This window comes from Sapajus apella, unplaced genomic scaffold, assembly GCF_009761245.1.
Source record: "Sapajus apella isolate SASKATOON/1434 unplaced genomic scaffold, GSC_monkey_1.0 scaffold25, whole genome shotgun sequence".
In the NCBI taxonomy this organism is placed as follows: Eukaryota; Metazoa; Chordata; class Mammalia; order Primates; family Cebidae; genus Sapajus; species Sapajus apella.
Window position 1 is genome coordinate 26,346,882 of NW_022436965.1, and position 18,241 is coordinate 26,365,122.

The 18,241-nt window shown below is 40.9% G+C and overlaps 1 protein-coding gene and 2 long non-coding RNA genes across 6 annotated transcripts in view; 2 read left to right on the top strand and 1 right to left on the bottom strand.

The window, feature by feature from the left end:
• The window catches only part of NOS1AP (nitric oxide synthase 1 adaptor protein), a 299,267-nt gene that overhangs the window by 120,453 nt on the left and 160,573 nt on the right, over positions 1 to 18,241 (bottom strand). The window lies entirely within an intron of this gene.
• Positions 230 to 581, top strand: LOC116560265. The gene is made up of 2 exons (XR_004272880.1): positions 230 to 515; positions 550 to 581. It is a non-coding gene; the product is annotated as an uncharacterized LOC116560265 (long non-coding RNA).
• LOC116560264 lies at positions 8,522 to 9,731 on the top strand. The gene is made up of 2 exons (XR_004272879.1): positions 8,522 to 8,867; positions 9,427 to 9,731. It is a non-coding gene; the product is annotated as an uncharacterized LOC116560264 (long non-coding RNA).

Consider the following 18,241-nt stretch of genomic DNA (forward strand, 5'->3'; position numbering starts at 1 on the left):
GTGTAAAAACTGAGGCCAAGAGACCCAGTAAATGACTTTCCCAAGGTTACAGAGTCAAGTAGGAGCAGATCCTGGGCCAGAATTATTATTTCTGTATTATTTTTGTACAGTATTATGTCTACTACACAATACTACTATCAACACATGACCTTCTTAATCCTATGTATATTAATCTCTTCTCCTTAACTAGACTAAAATCTTCTGGAAAGCAAGAATTATATGTTTTCCTAGTAATTCTAAGCATGCACACCATAACAGCCAGCACCAATCTAAGACATTGAGGAGGTACACTCAAGAGCATCCTGACCAATTCCTACCTCACTCTTCATTAAGGATCTAGCCTGCGTGCTCTGCTGGCAGCATCCAGTGGCCACCTCCACCACGCCATTCATCATTCTGTACTGTCCCTGCACATTTGTCTTTCTCTTCCCTGGACTGTAAGATGTTAAAAGACAGTACTGGACCTTGTCTTATTTCCTGTGTGTATCTCAATATTCAACACATACTAGGAGCTAGTATGTGTTGAATATTGAGATATACACAGGAAAGAAAAAGAAAAGGATTAAATAAAAAATGGATTCTAAAACAAGTCTCAACCAACCCACATATATCACAAAAGTCTAAGTCACCTCTGGAGCAGGAGTAGATCACTTTACCCTCCCCTGAAACATTTTCTTGGTTCCCATTTTCTACTCTTTGGATACAACTGTAGCCCTAAGGGCACCTGGCCTGCCGTCTTTCGGAGAGAGGTCAATAGTAACCAATGACACTTTGACCCCTCAAATGTTTTAATGTTTGTATAAATAAAAGGCTTTAAAGGAGCTAGCAGTTGGAGCTAGGTGTGTCCTCTTAAGGAAAAACATAAATGTTAATCCATCATAAACTATCATCATTAAAATAGCCCACCTGGGACTTATAGAAGCTTACCAACTCCATTGCCAAATCAAGTTGCCAAAAGAGAATACTTAAAGACATTCTGACACACCTAGAAATCAAACCAGTATTCTGCCATAAACAGATGTTCAGTCTGATCCACTTCTCTACCAAAATTGATTAGCCAACAGGATTATAAAATGTCTCATTCACAAAATAATGTCTAAAAGGCAATTGCTGATGGACATCTGGGTGGCTTCCAGTTTTGCCTACTACAGCTAAAGCTGCTATGAACATTCATATACAAGTATTTGCATTTGCTTTCACAGGCATATGCTTTCATTTCTCTTGGGCAAATACCTAGAAGTGGAATGGCTGGATCATATGGTTGGTGTATGTTTAACCTTTTAAGACATTACCAAATTATTTCCCAACTGGCTGTACCATTTTGCATTCCCACAAGCATTATGTAAGAATTCCAGTTCCCTGACATCCGCATCAACACTGAATATGGTCAATCTTTTAAATTTTTCATCATTCTTAGTTATGCAGAGGTACCTTCTTGTGGTTTTAATTTGCATTTTCCTTAAGACTAATGATGCTAAGCATCTGTTCATATGCATATCTGCCATCTTTATGTCTTCTTCAATGATGTATCTGTTCAAATCTTTTGCCTACTTTTTAAAATTGGGTTGTTTTCTTATTAAATGTTTAACAGTTTTTTATCTTCTGAATACAAGTCCTTTAGACAGGAATGTTCATAATAGTTGCCTCCCCCAAATTAAAAACAAGATATCCTACTAGTTTCCTCTCTTTCCTCACTCTATTCTTGTCTCCTCTTCTACATGGTAGCATACAACCTCAGCATTTACATAAAAGAGGAGGCAGTTACGGTCTTCCCTCAAGCTCCCATTACCCTATATAGCCATGTTAATTAGGAAGTAGATCTTCTCATATCCCTGTTATTCAAATACATGTATACTCAACACATACCCAGAAGGAATTAACATAAGCCCATTTCTTCTCTAAAGATGCACTAACTTTAAATCATTAGTTCTCAACTGGAAGAAATTTTGCCCCCGTGCAATACTTGACCATATCTGGAAAAGCTTTTGTCACAACTAGACAGTAGAAATGGTTGCTACTGGTATCTAGTGGGTAGAGGCCAGAGATGCTGCTAAACATCATACAATGCCTCCCACAACAAAGAATGATCTGGAAACTCTGCTTTAAATCCATTTACAGGTACTCCTTTAGATAAACCAATATAGTATAACAGAAATAACGCAGATTTGAGAGCCAAGAAACCTGGGTTCTGTTCCTAGCTTGGTCACTAGCTAGTTGTATAACCTCAGACAAAACACTTAATCTTTCAAAGCACTACATTCTTCATTTGTAATATGCAGAAGCTAACCTAAATTATCTCTAAGTTCTCCTCCAGTAGCAAATAAATATAGCTATTTATTCAAAACCACATAGAATTTGGAGCAGTCCTGAAAATGTCTTTAGGTACCATACTTAAATTCAACAAGATGGTAACAAAGGTTGGTTTAAGGGAACAGTCTCTGAGAATATGTCTCATAGAGGATGAAAATCAACTGCTGACTCCAGCAAGAACCTTGCCTCAACTGAGAGGGGAAACAGGTTTCCTCCAACACCTGCCAGGCGGAATCTTGGAATCTAGGTACTCCCTAAATAGATCTTGCCCCACCAGTCTGGATCCTTCTCTCCTCCATCCTCCCCTACTCATTCAACTTCAGGGATATAAACATATACAATTTGACTTTCACAGCAGAGCAGGTGAAAACACTTCAAGGCTCGATACACCTCATTGAGCCAGTCTCCAACTTATAAGTGAGTCTGTGCCAATGATACAATGTCTTTGAAAACCCAGACGGAGCTCTGATAGGAGGAAAGTCACCTCCTAGTGGAAACCTGGGACACACTCCCTCAAATGACAGGCCTCAGGCAATACCAACATTGAATCCTAATCAAGTTCCTGCCACTCACACCCACTTTGAGGGGAAGAAGGTCCTCCAACAATTCTTAGAACAGCTGTTTTGCAGGTTAAATGAGTTTGAAAAATGGTCCTGTGCATCCCTGCAAGAATGAACAGCCAGCATCTCAGATGGCCCATGGGTAAAGTTCTTTAATTTCAAACTGACTAAAAATTAGAAACATTAATTAAAGAAGAATATTTACCTGGAACATCCTCGCCTCTCACAATTAACCCCAAGAGCTGCCTGTAGATATTTCTGGTGACATCATATGACTTCCACCACAGTTGATGGCTTATGAAGAGAGCAAGGCAAGCCCTTGGAGAGGGGGAAAGGATTTTCTCTTCAGAGACAGACTGATCTGAAAGGAGACTACCTTCTTCCCTGTCTCTTTCCCAAGGGGGTCAGGGCTATAGATGGAACACATTACTAATCACCATCATCTCTCCTCCCTGTTTTCTTCTTCCATGCATATTCACAGGAAGAAGGAAAGCAAAGGTGAGACACAGAATGTAGGCAGTGAATACCCTGGTCTCTAAGAGGAACTGCTCTTTATGCAGGAGCCCATGCCCATTGCCCCTCATCATTACCTACCTCACCTGCTTCTCTCTCACCTAGCCAGTGCTTGATGCAACCCTGAGAAGCAGGCTTTCCTCTTTTAGCTGCTGCCCTTATACCTCTAATGCCCTTGTCCCCTCTCTGCTACAATAAACTTCCAACAGACACACCAGAAGTAAAGTCACTACAGAATTTTGTAAACAGTTTAACTAATCAGGATATCACTCCTAGCAGAAGCAGATAGCATAACTCATTACCAGCTCAGAGACTGAGAACAGTAGGCTCCCTTGGGGACAATCGTAACTTCTTGTTTAATCAGGCTCCTGCGCTGCCTACTGTGTGTGGGTGTATGCATATGTGTGTATGCATATATGGAGGAGGAGCTCAAACTCAAAGCAACAAGTAAAATAAATTACTCTATTAAAGAATGCTCATTTCACTTTTTCTCTTCTAGTTTTGCCTGCACCCCTCCTTCCCAAAGACCAATTTGCAATAAAAGCTAGGAGATAGCTGAAGGTTTTACACTCAGTGCTGAACCAGATTTTAGCAATTTTCTTCTCTAGTGACTTGAGCCCTATTTCTACTGGGTGCCCTGAGTTGCTGCTTTCTTCAATTCTTGGAGGCTGATGATTACAGCTATCATTTCTATATAATGAATTACATCTGTAATATAACCACCATTCTATTTTACTCACACTCTTGTGGGACAGGAATGTGAGAGAGGCTCGGCTGGGCAGTTCTTGCTTGGGGTTCGCATGAAGTTACAGTAAGATGTTGGCTAGAGCTGCATCCGAAATTTTGATGGGGCTAGATGTCCAAGATGGCTCAATCCCACAGCTGACAGATGATGCTGGCCATCACTGGGAGCTCAGCTGGAGCTGTCACCAGAGTGCCCACACTTGGCCTCTCCAGCATGGCTGTGTCAGGCTAGTTAGACTTCTTTCTTTTCTTGGCAGCTAGTGCTCCTCATAGTGAACAATAGTTGACTGACCATTTCTTGGACCTAGCCTCAGAAGCTGCATACTTCCACTGCATTCTGTTGGCTACGTGCAAGTCATGAAGGTAAACCCAGATTCAAGAACAGTCACAAACTCCATCTTTCAATGAGATGAATGTCAAAGAATTTGCAGATGTGTTTAAAAAACCCATACTGACCTGTCATCACTTAAAACCCCTATCCACTTAGGGTCAGGGAATATACCCTACTTCCTACTCTCTCAATCCTAGCTGAATGTCTGGCACATTGTGGATGCTCAATAAATAGATGGCAAATGAATGAAGGATTGTAGATGCTCAGTAAATAGATGACAAATGAATGAATGAAGGAAGGTAAAAAAGAACAAACGAACTTCTTGAGTAACAAAACTTCTAGATCTATGTTTTGAGGGAAAAGGTAATTTACTGTCCCTGAGCTTTGTTTCTTTCACTGTTACAGTGGAGATACAACATTCAACCTTCATGGGATTGTGGTTAGAAATGAAAGAGGTGATTTACGAGGATTTTCATTTTCCCAGGGTTGCTGAAAAAGTATGACTAGAGATGGCACCATGTGGCCAGCCTCTCCTTGTTCACAGAGCTTCAATGTGAACCCGCTTTGTTAATGTTGACATCTGCCACCTCATCTGGAATGCCTTCCCTCCTCTCCTCTGCCAAGTCAGTCCTTGGAGACCTATGTTCATCTTGAGTTCTTCCCAGAGAGGCAGTTTGGGGATTAAGAACCTGGGCTCTACAGTCAGGGGAGTGCAGATTCTCTCTCCCAAATTGCGCAGTTGTAGCCCTGGTCAAGTTACTTAATCCTTCCCAGCCTCATATTCATCTGCAAAATGAGGATAATAATAGTATCTACCTCACACAGTCATGGGGATTAAATGAGTCAATATGTGCTGAGCACTCAGAAGGTTGCCCAGCAAAGAGCAAGTGTGAAGTAATTTTAACTAGCTATTATCATCACTTCAGTCTTCACGCTCTCTCTCTCCTCCGAACTCCATGCTTTTCCCAAAATGAACTCACTTCAGTTTCTTCCATGCTGTTCCATATGCAACTTCCCCTTAGAAGGATTAATCTTTTAAAGCACTCAGTTCAGTGCCTGGCACATGCTAAGCACTATCTTTAGTTTTGGCGATTATGGTTTGCCTAGAACACTCCTTCCCACCTCTCCTCTGCTTCCCTTGTCTGGCTAATTCTTGTTAATCTTTCAAGTCTCAATTGAAATGTTTCCTTCCAAGAAGCTTTCTTTCCATGCTAAATCCAAGTTAGGTGCCTTTCCCATCAGGGTCACTGCTGGTCTCTGTGGGCCTTTCTGTGAGTTACTAAAAGGCTCCCCTGACTCTAGGGAAGCACGTGTCTTGAGAAGCAGAGGATAGGCTGGATTTCAGCCTCTACTCATCCTTTCAGTCGAGAGCCCTTGAACAGCCACACCCTGCATAACTGCACACTGCCCTGCTTCCAATGTGCACTCATGGCATTTATCCTACTTCACTGTAACCATCCCTTGACACCTGTCTCCCTCCCTCCATCAGACTGTGAACTCTGCAAGGGCAGGGCCATAACTGCTCCAAGTAAAATCCCCAATACTTAGTATATCACCTAGTGCTTAATAGGTACTCAGTAAATATTTGAGTGGAATACATAAATGGACCATGAAGAAAGGACCATGTGCCTTGTATCTTTCCCTTGGGGTTGTTTATATATTCCACAGTGTACCTGTGCAAACACAAAGCCACCAAATAACACATTGATGTTTTATCTTTACTCACATATTTGTGGTTTTTGTTTTGAGGCAGGAGAACAGTAAGGGAGACTTCAATTCATATAGACAGTGTAATTCAGGCTCCCACTGGAAAGCATGCTCTGCTGTAAGAGCCCTTATCCAGGTGGTTAATGGTACCTCTGCAAATGCAACCCTCTCTTATAAAAGGCAAAGTGCTATTCTGGGGCCCAGCTGAGCTTGCCTGGGCTTGGGCAGAATGTATAAGCCAAAAATACTTCCCTGAACCGTTCAGAAGGCACTGAATGAGGAGGCTGTTCCAAGGCACTGCCCATAGGGCCAGAAGGCAGAAATCCCAAGCCACGTGCCAGGTAAGCAGGCATGCCTCAACACACACACACACACACTGGCCACACAGTGCAGCACGAATGGGACTTGAGCCAATAATGGAAGTCAGGGGGGCCCCTCTATTCAGTAAGCTGGCAGTAGTTGCTGCTTATTAAGAAGGTCAGACCATAAGGCAATAAGGTAGTCTCACCTGAGCAGTTAATGTATGGATTTCAATTAGTGTCTCTAGGGTGGCAGGTGAGTGAATGTGCCAAGGAAGCTGCCATCTGGTGGTGAGAGCACCAATCAGGGAGCTCTGATGCCACATTACTGAAGCAAGTCACCTTTCCTCTATATCTGTGTCCCCAAGTATTGGTTGGCAATATAGAGGCCTTTTTACTTCTTGGAATTATTTTGAGCATAAAATCAGACAAACATAAGTAAAAGTAATCTGAAAGTAAATTATTCTTGAGGTCATTATACTCATTGAATTGCATAATCCCTTTGCAACATGACTCTGCTTGTTCATACTGCTTTTCCTAATGGGGTACTCTCTCACTCCCCTCATCCTTCACAGCAGCCTCTGTTAACCCATCTGTCTTAGTTGGTGAGCTGGTGATATGTGACTCCTCTAGGTACATCCCCAGGTTACTTGGGGGCAATAATCATATCAGGCAATTTCTTGAGGCCTTATGACTCACAGTATATCACTTGGCATACAGCAGGCTCACTGAATATTTGCTTAATTGAATATAAGCATGTGTGTTAATCTGTGTAAGTGCGTGTGCATATACATACGTATTCACTCTCAGTCTTCACAGGATCTGACCGTTGGAACAACAAAGAAATCCTTTTGGTGACAGGAACCAAATGACAGTGTCATTATAATATGTCAAATTTCATTATACTCAAAATAGAGCTCCAAAACCTTGGCTGATGCAGTCCAGTGAAGTTTAGGAATTTACCCAATAACTGGTAAAATAGTAACTTGCAACAAGAGAACATGATCTGGATGATCACAATGGCTACTTCACAGACACATTCCTTAGATGAGCTTCATCTGCTCTCCTAGAGGCACTTGCCCACATCAGCTGGGGCCCATATCTGATTTGCCTTCATTAATCTTCTTACAGTAAAAGACTTCTTATCAACACAATCATAACCAGTAGAAGTGTATCTGTTACTCAAAACAGATGTTAAAGCAAAGAACCATAGAAAATAGTATGTGTATACCTTAAACATTTTATTTTAATATAAAACATATAAATGTGTGTTTATTCACTGATATTGTAATGTAGATTGGAGGTCTTTCCTCTAGGGACAGAACTACAGATTAATTTCCCAAAGTCTTGCTTGCATAAATAACATATTGACTCTGATTTCTAATTTTGCTTTTTTCCAAGTGGATTAAGAACTTAGAGACATTTGCTAGGTAACATGCGTGCAGGATCCTTCAAGATTGTTACTTTCCCTCCAACTTTTTTACTGCTATCTTCTTTATAACTAATTCATTGGTGACTTCTGTAGCACTCACTGTTAACAATTTTTTTTCAAAATATTCTACTTTTATATACACAGCAGTTGTAGAAGATGAGATGTCAGGTACTTAGAAGAGTACCTAACACAGAGTAAGTACTCAGTGAATGTTAGTCATCTATTTTTTCTCACTCATATTTCATTTATGTAACAAATTACTCAATTACAATAACAAATTTAACTTGTCCAAACAAGTTTAGGAATGCACATAATTGGCTCTTTGTATGCTTTCAGTCCAAACAGAGGGAACAAAATTATAGTGGCATGTAAGACAACAATAACAAAAACATGTGGCAGTAGTTGCCAGTAGTATGTTTTCCAGAAGGAATGGAGACCAGCAGGTAAGTTAAATGGAGGTCACTTAGGAGAGTTGCTGCTTTGATGAAGCTCCAACCTCTCCCCTGTAGACTCTATCCCCAACTAGGGCTGATGCTTAATGTAGCACAGGCTGTGGCCTGCACAAAGATACCCAGCTGAGGGGTGAGTGGGGGTTGGAACCCATCCATGCTCCAAAGGAAGAGACACCTTTCCCTAATTCACACATCCATCCTCCCTCCTTCTCCCCCAACCCTGCCTCCTCCTCAAGCCCATGCATTATTACATAGAACACAATTAGGCAGGGCTATCAGATTAAAGCATTGTCAATGATGCTCTCATTAAAAACAACAGCACAGTCAAACAGAGAGCATGCTTGCATATGAAATGTGATTAATTCTTTCAGACATGACTCGTGATGACTGGGGCCACACCACCAGGGCAGCAACTCTGCTCTGCACTGAGCCTAGCTGTGTGCCTGACCACCTCCCAAAGTGCTTCACGCTCTCATTTCACCCCCAGAGGCAGACAAGAGGACTGCAAAGGACTCATGTGTCTCCCATGCTCTCTGAAAAGGACTCCCATTTCTCCTGGGGACCAAAAGTAACAACAAAAGTATCTTTTTATTTGTAGAGCACACAACTTTTTCAAAATACACAGTGCTTTAGTGCTTAAAGCAGGAACAGTTTTAGCTGTGTATAGCACTTAAAGCAGGGACAGTTTTAGCTGTGTATTTTCAAAAAGTTGTCTCTAAGTGCTATAGCTGATGAAGTTAGAATGAGTGATCTGTGTCCACTTAAGCTGAGCATTCTTTTAGTAATAAAGGATTTGGTTATATTTTAATTCTTTAGAATTGATTATCATTCTTGTGAATCAACTGTGAATTTTCTGTGTTAATTTCTAGCAGAAGTAGAGTTAATCCAAAATCATAGGTGTATTAAGGTCCAGATTAACAAGTATACTCAACAAACCAGGCACTGAGCTGAAAAAGGGATCGTTTCCCAGTGGTCCTTAAGGCCCACGTAAATCCCTGTGCAAAAATTGAGAAACAGACAGAAAGTGACTTGCCTAAGGCTTGTCACTTGAAAGTGAGTGGCTGACTGACTGGCAGAGGGCTGGAAATCAAATCCAAATCTCCTGACCTCTAATTTCAGAGGGTGCCCTGCCTTCCCAAGGCCCAATTTTACAGTTAAATGGCTTAACAAGGGCTTTACTGGATTGAAAGAAACATTAAAAGACATTAGATTCCATTGGCACAGTCTTTGGCCCCTTGTCTCTAATGAGAATTTGCCCAGTTAAAATTTTAACATTGGGTCTAACCTGAGAGAACTTGACTTTCAGCCTGAAACTTTGAAAAGGCTTGATTAACTTAGGAGTTCCTGCTACAAAGTAAGAGTCAAGAACCCTCTTCAGCAAAGGTGAGCTAGCCTCAGTGGTAAATGGGAAATGAGCTGGTTTAAATCACCACACTCTCACCAATCATCAAGATAAATTTCTTCTAACATACATGTATTGTGTTTTTAGGAGGGCTGGGGGTTATCCAAGGTTCTGAGTAACATGCTACCATCAAGATGAAATCTTTTCCTTCTCAAGTAACTAGCAATTTAGCTAGAAGAGTCTCCTCTGATGCCTAAGAAGGAGGGTGAAGACAGGTCAGTGAGGAAGTACAGCATGCATGCAGTTTAGGAAGCCTGAAACCAGCCAGACTCTTTTGCAATATATGGACTGGCCTGTGAACTATTGGCTCCAACTTATAGAGACATTTCTAAACAAGGGAAACAGAAAGGAAGGAAAATTGAGGAATACACTTCCCCATCCCCTGCCAGAAAAAAAAAAGATGTGGGGGCTTGAGTCTTCTTTTCAAGAAAGCAAATAATGGAAAGAGAAGAGAGAAGATTACAGGGATGATTTGCCCTAACTCCTCACTGCTTAACAGCAGTAACTTATGAGCAAAGGGTGTGCTTTAATGGCAGAAGTATGAACAGGAGTAGAAAGACATGTCCACTAGTTACTCCCTGGGTATCCTTGGACACACTGCTCAAGCTTGCAGCCTTTCAGCTGTGAAAATATGAATGGCATGTTGTGAAGGATAAGTCCGCTAAAAATATTTTCCTGGGGATTAAGTGAGATCGTATCTGTAAAGCATCTAACAGATTCAGGCATTCACAGGGGCTCAATATAGTGGTAGTTCCTGTTATTAGTAATCAAGGAAAATGTTAGCACAGTTGTACATATTCAAAATTGCTGGTTGGTAGTAGAAAGTAGGAAAGCTATTAGCATAGCAATGGAAAGCTGGGCCATACTATGGAGCTGAAGGTGGAAAGAAGCCAGAGGAATGGGAAATCAGTAATGAAATCAAAGACCTTCATAAACAGAATCTGGTGATCAGTTAACATCTGTGGAATGAATGAATGAGAATCTAGTCTATATTTATCATTTACAACATGACTCTAAACTGGGACTGGGGAAGTGACATGAAATGTTAGACTGTGCTCCTAACCAACTATTGGAGGATCCCTCTGGCCTCAGTTTCTCATCTCCAGTGAATGAAACCAGATGACGTCTATGTGCCTTCTACGTCTCAAATTCTATATTTCTTTGATTCATCCAACGGATGGGACAAGTGTCAGCAACTGATCTGAACACATGGATGCATGTACGTGTGATGGAAACACGCTCGTGTCATGAGTGAGTCAGGCAAGTGCTCCTTGAACACCGGCCCCATGTGGACTAAGAGACGGAATGCCAGGAATCAACCACCATCATTTTTTTCTTGGAACTGCCCCTTTGCCTCTAGTGATGCAGTCACTACTCTGCTTAATTAAAACCAGGCCTGTGTGCTTGGTTTTAATTAAGCAGAGGAGTGACTGCATCATTCTGGCCACTGAAGCTTTGATCTCCCCATGTGGCATGTTTCCGCACTGTTGACCATGCTCCGAGAGCCTGAAACACAAACCAGCAAGAGCCTTTGACAGTTCAGCCTTGACGAGGCTCCCCGTGGCCCCTTCCCAGGTATGTGCAACAGTGGGGACCCGCAAGATGCAGAGACCAGGGAGAAGGCAATGGAAAAAGGCAACAAAGGCTCATGGTACCAAGCACCAATACCAGCACCAGGGAAGCCTTCTTCACTTAGGCAATCTCTTACATAAGAGCTTCCGGTAAGGTCATGCTGGTTGCTACATAGTGCAATGATATCATAACACAGAGAATAATGATTTGTTGTGAGGAGGTCAGTAAAATTAAGTTCAAATTCCGGTTAGCTGAGTGAACCCTTCCACGAGGGAAAAGCTTTCAGAATCAGGTCCCCAGGATCTAAACCTTGCAACAGTTGGCAAATTTAAAAAAAAAAAAAAAAGTTGTAAAATGTTTAATAGGAAAAATTTCTCTCTGGGTACTATATTTCTTCCTCACAGATTCAGGACTTACTGAAGGAACCCTCAGGTTTAAGACAATAAAAGGAGGCAGCCCAAATCTAAATGAACAGGATGAGAATGTTATGAGCAAACTCAGCCCAGCGAACTGTCAGAATAGGGCATAAAACAATCAGCAAGGGGTTGGAATCAGAGCAGGGTTCTGCCTTAGCAGCTGACTACAGGGTCTGGTTTGCAGAACGCCAGAACTAACAGCCTCTTCTATGTGGCTACAATACCCCACCCAATTTGATTAAATACAAAGGCCACTGCACATGGGAGTGGCAGTGTGGAGCCGTGGTCCTGCAACACAGCACTGTGAAAACCCATCCATGGTTTCTGGAATGGACTCAGGAGTTGGCAGCTCTCATTCCTCCTGTGATAGAAACCTTAGATTAGAAACATCACGAAGAACAGGACAGAAAGAATTTTAAGGAGAGAGTGAGTTGGGAAGGATGAGGACATAAAATGGCACAGGACACACAGAGAGGAAGAGACACATAGGCTCTACTTGAGAGGGATTTAGAAGTTAGAGACCTTGGGCAACTTGGGAAGAAGAGCTGCCACAATGATCTTGCCAACTTCACAAGACAAAAATTTCTATAAAAGAGACATCCAAGAGCACAGCTCTGCTATTCCCTTATCCAAAAACTCCTGACTTTCCCGCCATCTATGAAATAGGAACACTCCTTAGCATGGTGGTCCTCAATGAACTCCATGATATAAGCCCAACATGACTTCCTACCCTCACTCCTTTAAAGCCCTCTTGTTCCCAACTCATTGCTAGGATACTAGCTCTGCCTCTCTTGACTTCTGGATACTGTTTTCACAACCTATAGCTTTTTCCTCATCTTCATGTACTGGACTCCTGACCTCAGGTGATCCACCCACCTCGGACTGCCTAAATGCTGAGATTACAGGCATGAGCCACTGCGCCTGGCCCAGACTATAAATTTAAATTCTGCCTCAACCTTTTTCTGGCCATGTGTCCTTCGGCAGATTACCAAACTTCTGTGGATTAGTTTCCAGTATATGAAATCAGAGAAACAACCATACCTATGTATCATAGGGTTATTATGAGAATTAAATGAGATAATTTATGACAAGGACTTAAATCAGTGTCTATTACATAATAGAGCACATAATAAAGGTACATAATAGATACACAATAAAGTCAATAAATATCTGCTTTAAAAAATTTTTAATATTCAAATTTGGGGTTGTTCTTATATACCTTCACCCTTGGTAAGCCAAACAAGCATAAAGTCAAGGCAGGTTAGCAGAATCAAAGCACAAGAGAGAATCCCACAAAACGGGCAAGCTGTCTTGTAGCTGTGTCAGCAAACCACCTCTGCAACACACACACACTCGCTCTCGCTCTCTCTCTCTCTCTCTCTCTCTCTCTCTAAGTACAAAGGAAGATCATAACACTCTTCAGCTTCCCTGAGGAAAAGAAAGAAGAACTTCTACTTTGTATGACAGAGCAGAGAGGATAAAATGTTCTACATAAAAGTGGCAAAATAAATCACTTCCAATAACAGCCTTTTAATCCACTGATCCCCGAGAGGAAAAAAGGAAATGAACAATGTCAAGTATTCCAATCACAGCCATTAACAAGCAGCTTTTAACAGAAACTGAATAAACCATTGTCTCTTGTCCCATAAATTCAGAGGGATTAGATTTTCTGCCACCCTGAGGACTCCTAGTCATGACCTTTCAAACTTAGAATGGCAAGATCTTTACACCTTACAAACTCAGGTTTGCACAATTTACTGGGGTTAATCCCACTTTCCAGGGTACCCATTTCTCTCTCAAATTGTCACCAACTTGAACTTAGAAGCCTAGACTTCTAATAAGCTCCACTGTCTGGAGTTACAAAGGACACTTCTGTGCTACAAGAGCATAAACTTTATGTGAATTAACTGTGCGTGCTCATTAAATGAAGTTTGAGAATACATAAATGTAGGAAGAAGAAACCAAAACAGCCAATGCTAATTTCCAGAGATAACCATTTTTAACATTTTGATGTATTACCACATAGGTGGTTTCTGTTTGAACTTAAGATAATTTTTCTTAAAATTCCTGTAACTTTTTAGAACATCCCTTTTAATTATATGTAATGCTCCATTATGTGACCACATAATTACTATAATCCTGTGCCAGTTATCAATTTATCGTCTCTCAGCTCCAAGTCTCTCCTGCTTTCCCCTGCTTTCTGATACTGGAGATGAACCCTGTGAACTGCATTATCCAGTACAGCAGTCACCGATCATATACAGCTATTGAGCACTTGAAATGTGGCCAATATGAGATCTGCTGTAAGAACAAAATGCACACCAGACTTTGAAGTACAAATGTACACCTTGTACTAATTGTACATTAGTGCAAAAATGTAAAATATCTCAATAATTGCATGTTGATTACATATTGAATATTTTAATTATATTGGGTTAACTAAAATATTAAAATTAAGGCAACAAAAACATAAATAAATTGGACTGCATTAAAATGTAAAACGTCTGTGCAAAGGACACAGCAGAGTGAAAAGGCATCACATGGAACAGAAGAAAATGTTTCCAACTCTCGTATCTGATAAAGGGTTATATCCAGACTACATAAGAACTACAGCTCAAAAAAAAAAAAAGCCAATTAAAAAATACGCAAAAGACTTTAGTAGACATTTCTCCAAAGAAAATATTCAAATGGCCAGGGGGCATATGAAAAGATGCTCAACATCACTAATCATTAGGGAAATACAAATCAAAACCATAATGAGATGCCACTTTACATCCATTAGGATTGTCACTATTAAAACACAAAAAGACCAAGTGTTGGCAAGGATGTGGAGAATTGGGACCCATGCGCATTGTTGGTGGAAAGGTAAAATGGTGCATCTGCTATGGAAAATAGTTTGGTGGGTTCTCAAAAAATTGAAAACAGAATTACAATATGATCCAGTAATTCTACTTCTGGGTATATATCCAGAATAACTGAAAGCAGGGTCTTAAAGAGATACTTGTACACATATGTCCATAGCAGCATTGTGCACAATAGCCAAAAGGTAGAAGCAACCCAGCCATTGTCATATGAATGTATACACAAAATATGCTACATACATACAGTGAAATATTAGCCTTTGAAAGGAGGAAATTCTGACACCTGCTATAATAAAGATGAACCTTGAGGACATTATACTAAGTGAAATAAGCCCATTACAAAAAAACAAATACTCTATGATTCCACTTATATGAGATACCCAGAGTAATCAAATTCACTGAAATAATGAGAATGGTGGTTATCTGGTGTTGCAGGGAAAGAAGAATGGGAAGTTGTTATTTAATGGGTGCAGAGTTTCAGGTCTGCAAGATGAAAAAGTTCTGCAGTTTGGTTTGCACAACTACCGAACTGTACATTGAAAAATGATAAGGCCGGTAAATTTTATATCTTACCAAAATTTAAAAATGAGTATCACCCAGTTCTTTTTATCTTTTTAATGTGACTAGCAGAAATTCTGAAATTACATATCTGGCTTGCATTATATTTCTATTGGACTGAGCTGCTCTGAACATTTCTCCATTGCCAGCTGGCACGACATTGGGTCCTGTCAGTAGAGGGTGCTGAAAGGAAGAGCTTCTCTTCCTGGTTCTAGTGCTTTTGTTCTTACTTCTATGGCACAGCAGGCAACTTCCTGGCCAATGGAACATGGGAGACACAGCAGCATACACCCCTCCATCCGGTTTTGCTGGCGCCCCAGTGGACAGCTTCTTGCTTACCAGCCCTGTCCTGTGGTGCTTCAGTGACTTCTCTACCATCCAGTCTGCCTCAGCCACTAAGTCTGCAAAGAGGTCTAAGTCTCAGCTTTCGGGGACCCCTTCCTAGTTTATCCTTCCCTGGACACTCTCTCTCAGCCCTAGGAACACAGGCTGCTATTCTTGTATTCTCTAAAGTTCTTTTTACCCATCTTAGTAGTTGATTCTCATTTACTAGTTAATAATTCTTCATACTAAATTTTCCATTCAAATTACAGGTATGATTTCTGTCTCCTGACTGGATCCTATTGGATACCATTAATAATGAAAAAAGTTGCTGAAGAAGTGTCACAAACCTTTGAGCAGTTGAGACAAATCTTCGATTTCCCACTGTTCTTCTCAGGTTCTATCTCCCCTCCTCCCCTGTTTTCAATTCCCTAAAGGCAGAAATGTGTATTTTTCATTGTATTACTGCCACCCTGGGATTATCATTGAGGGAGCACATTAAGAACTGAAATCAGTAAATCAATCAACAGCTATGTCTTCTACTATTCATTCAACAAACATTTATGTGCTTAGTTCCTATCATGTGAGGGCAATATGCTGGGTGTGGGACAGAGGGTGGTTGAGAATATGAAAAAGAAAAGTCACACAGCGAAAGGAAACAGAAACAGATGAAACAGAAACTCAGGCTTCAAGCACCTAATAACCTAGCAAATAAAAATAAAGGATGATACAAATCACTATAATGTAGCATTTTAAAATATAAAATAAGCAAATAGTTAATTAAAAATAAAAGAGGTGAATATACCATTCTGGGTACCCTAACTGGCCATAGGGAAACATGTAAAGAAAACAAAAAGAAGTTTTTGCAACATTCTGTCCTCCTTAGGGATTTTCCTCACTCCAGGGTTTCTTCCCTCCCCTCTAGACATCTAACCAGTATCTTACTAACCAAGAGTTGTGTTCTCAGCCAGCAATCGTAGATGTTGTATCTGCATGCTGCACAGACCTGGTTCCTATTCTCATGCCTGCCAGAATCTGCTTCTTTCTTGAGCCACAGGCAAGCAGCTTATTACTAGGATAAACCTAAACAACCAGGCAGCTCTATTTCACCTTTTAGGATCATGGCCCCAGACTCCAACTTCATCCCAACTTCTACACTGAACACAGGATTAAGATACTAACTGTTCCCAGGGAAATTTTAGTTCCAGAATTTCCATTTAGTTTCTTTTAATAGACTCCACTTCTCTGGCAAATTTCTCCATCTTACCTATTTCTTTCAATGCATGCATCACAGTTATTTAACAGCCTATGTCTAATAAAACTGCAAGTTAAGTAGGTCCTGTGCAATTCTAATTCTTCTGTGTATTTTTCTCTTGTTTTACAGTCATTTGGTTTTACCATCTTAAGCATTTGGTAATGTTTTATTGACTGCCAGACATTGTATTTGAAAAATGATAGTGTTATTAATTTGAGGGTCTGAATGATATTATCTTCCTCCAGAGAGCATTTGTGTTTGCTTTTGGCAGGTAGGTGGGGTAGAGAAAGGAACCTTGATCCATTTGGGCGAGTTAGAAGGTAAGTGTCAGCCTTGCCCTTACTCCCGAGGGAAACCTTCTGGGGGTTCACACTGAAAGCCTGGGGTGTTTACCAGGCCCCTCCTCCTTGGCAAGTCTTGAACTTCTATTCTGTCTCCTCAGTTTTGAGAGACTGTTGAAAGCTCTAGCACCTAATTTAGCCTCTTTGCTGCCACTTACAAACTGGCAAATACCTGGAGGGAGAAAGTGGCGTCTGACGGAGCACTGCCCTGCATTTCCTTCCTCTCCACCATTCTGGCCTTTCTAGGCGTCATTGCCTCAGTATTCTCCAAGAAGAGTTTATATTATTTCTATTTACACACACAGTAAACATATTTATGCCTTTCTGGTATTCACAGTGGAAGGATTAGTATAAGACAAACTAGTCTGACAAAATCAAGAAAGAAGAAGAAGAAACCAAAGAAAAAAAATACTGATGGTATATCAGAGCTTCTTAATCTAACCTCTACATAAGAGGTTATAAATATATCTATATATCTTTTCTCCTTCAAACTTTCCATTCCTTTATTTCTCCATGCTTCCTCACTTCTGCTGTTTAATTGATGATCTCTTTGGCTATGTCTAATCTACCGTTGACTTCATTACTTGCTCCCTACCTCAGTCCTATCTTTTTCATTTCAGAAATTTCCCATTGGATCTTTTTAACCATTGGCCTATTTAACAACCTTCTATTTTCATTTGAGAAATACTCCTGACTTTCTCTGATATTTTAAATATACACACTTTTCAAGCTTTTCAGACTGTTCTCTGGTTTCTCTTTTTTTAGGGTTTGGATTATTATTATTTTTTTTTTTTTGAGACGGAGTTTCGCTCTTGTTACCCAGGCTGGAGTGCAATGGCACAATCTCGGCTCACCGCAACCTCCGCCTCCTGGGTTCAGGCAATTCTCCTGCCTCAGCCTCCTGAGTAGCTGGGACTACAGGCATGCGCCACCATGCCCAGCTAATTTTTTGTATTTTTAGTAGAGACGGGGTTTCACCATGTTGACCAGGATGGTCTTGATCTCTTGACCTCGTGATCCACCCGCCTCCGCCTCCCAAAGTGCTGGGATTACAGGCTTGAGCCACCGCGCCTGGCCAAGGGTTTGGATTATTTTGTTTGACGGGTCTTCACCTGTCTCTCATGGTGGTGGTTTTTCATAAGTGCAGAAATTTGTTTGCAAACTCAT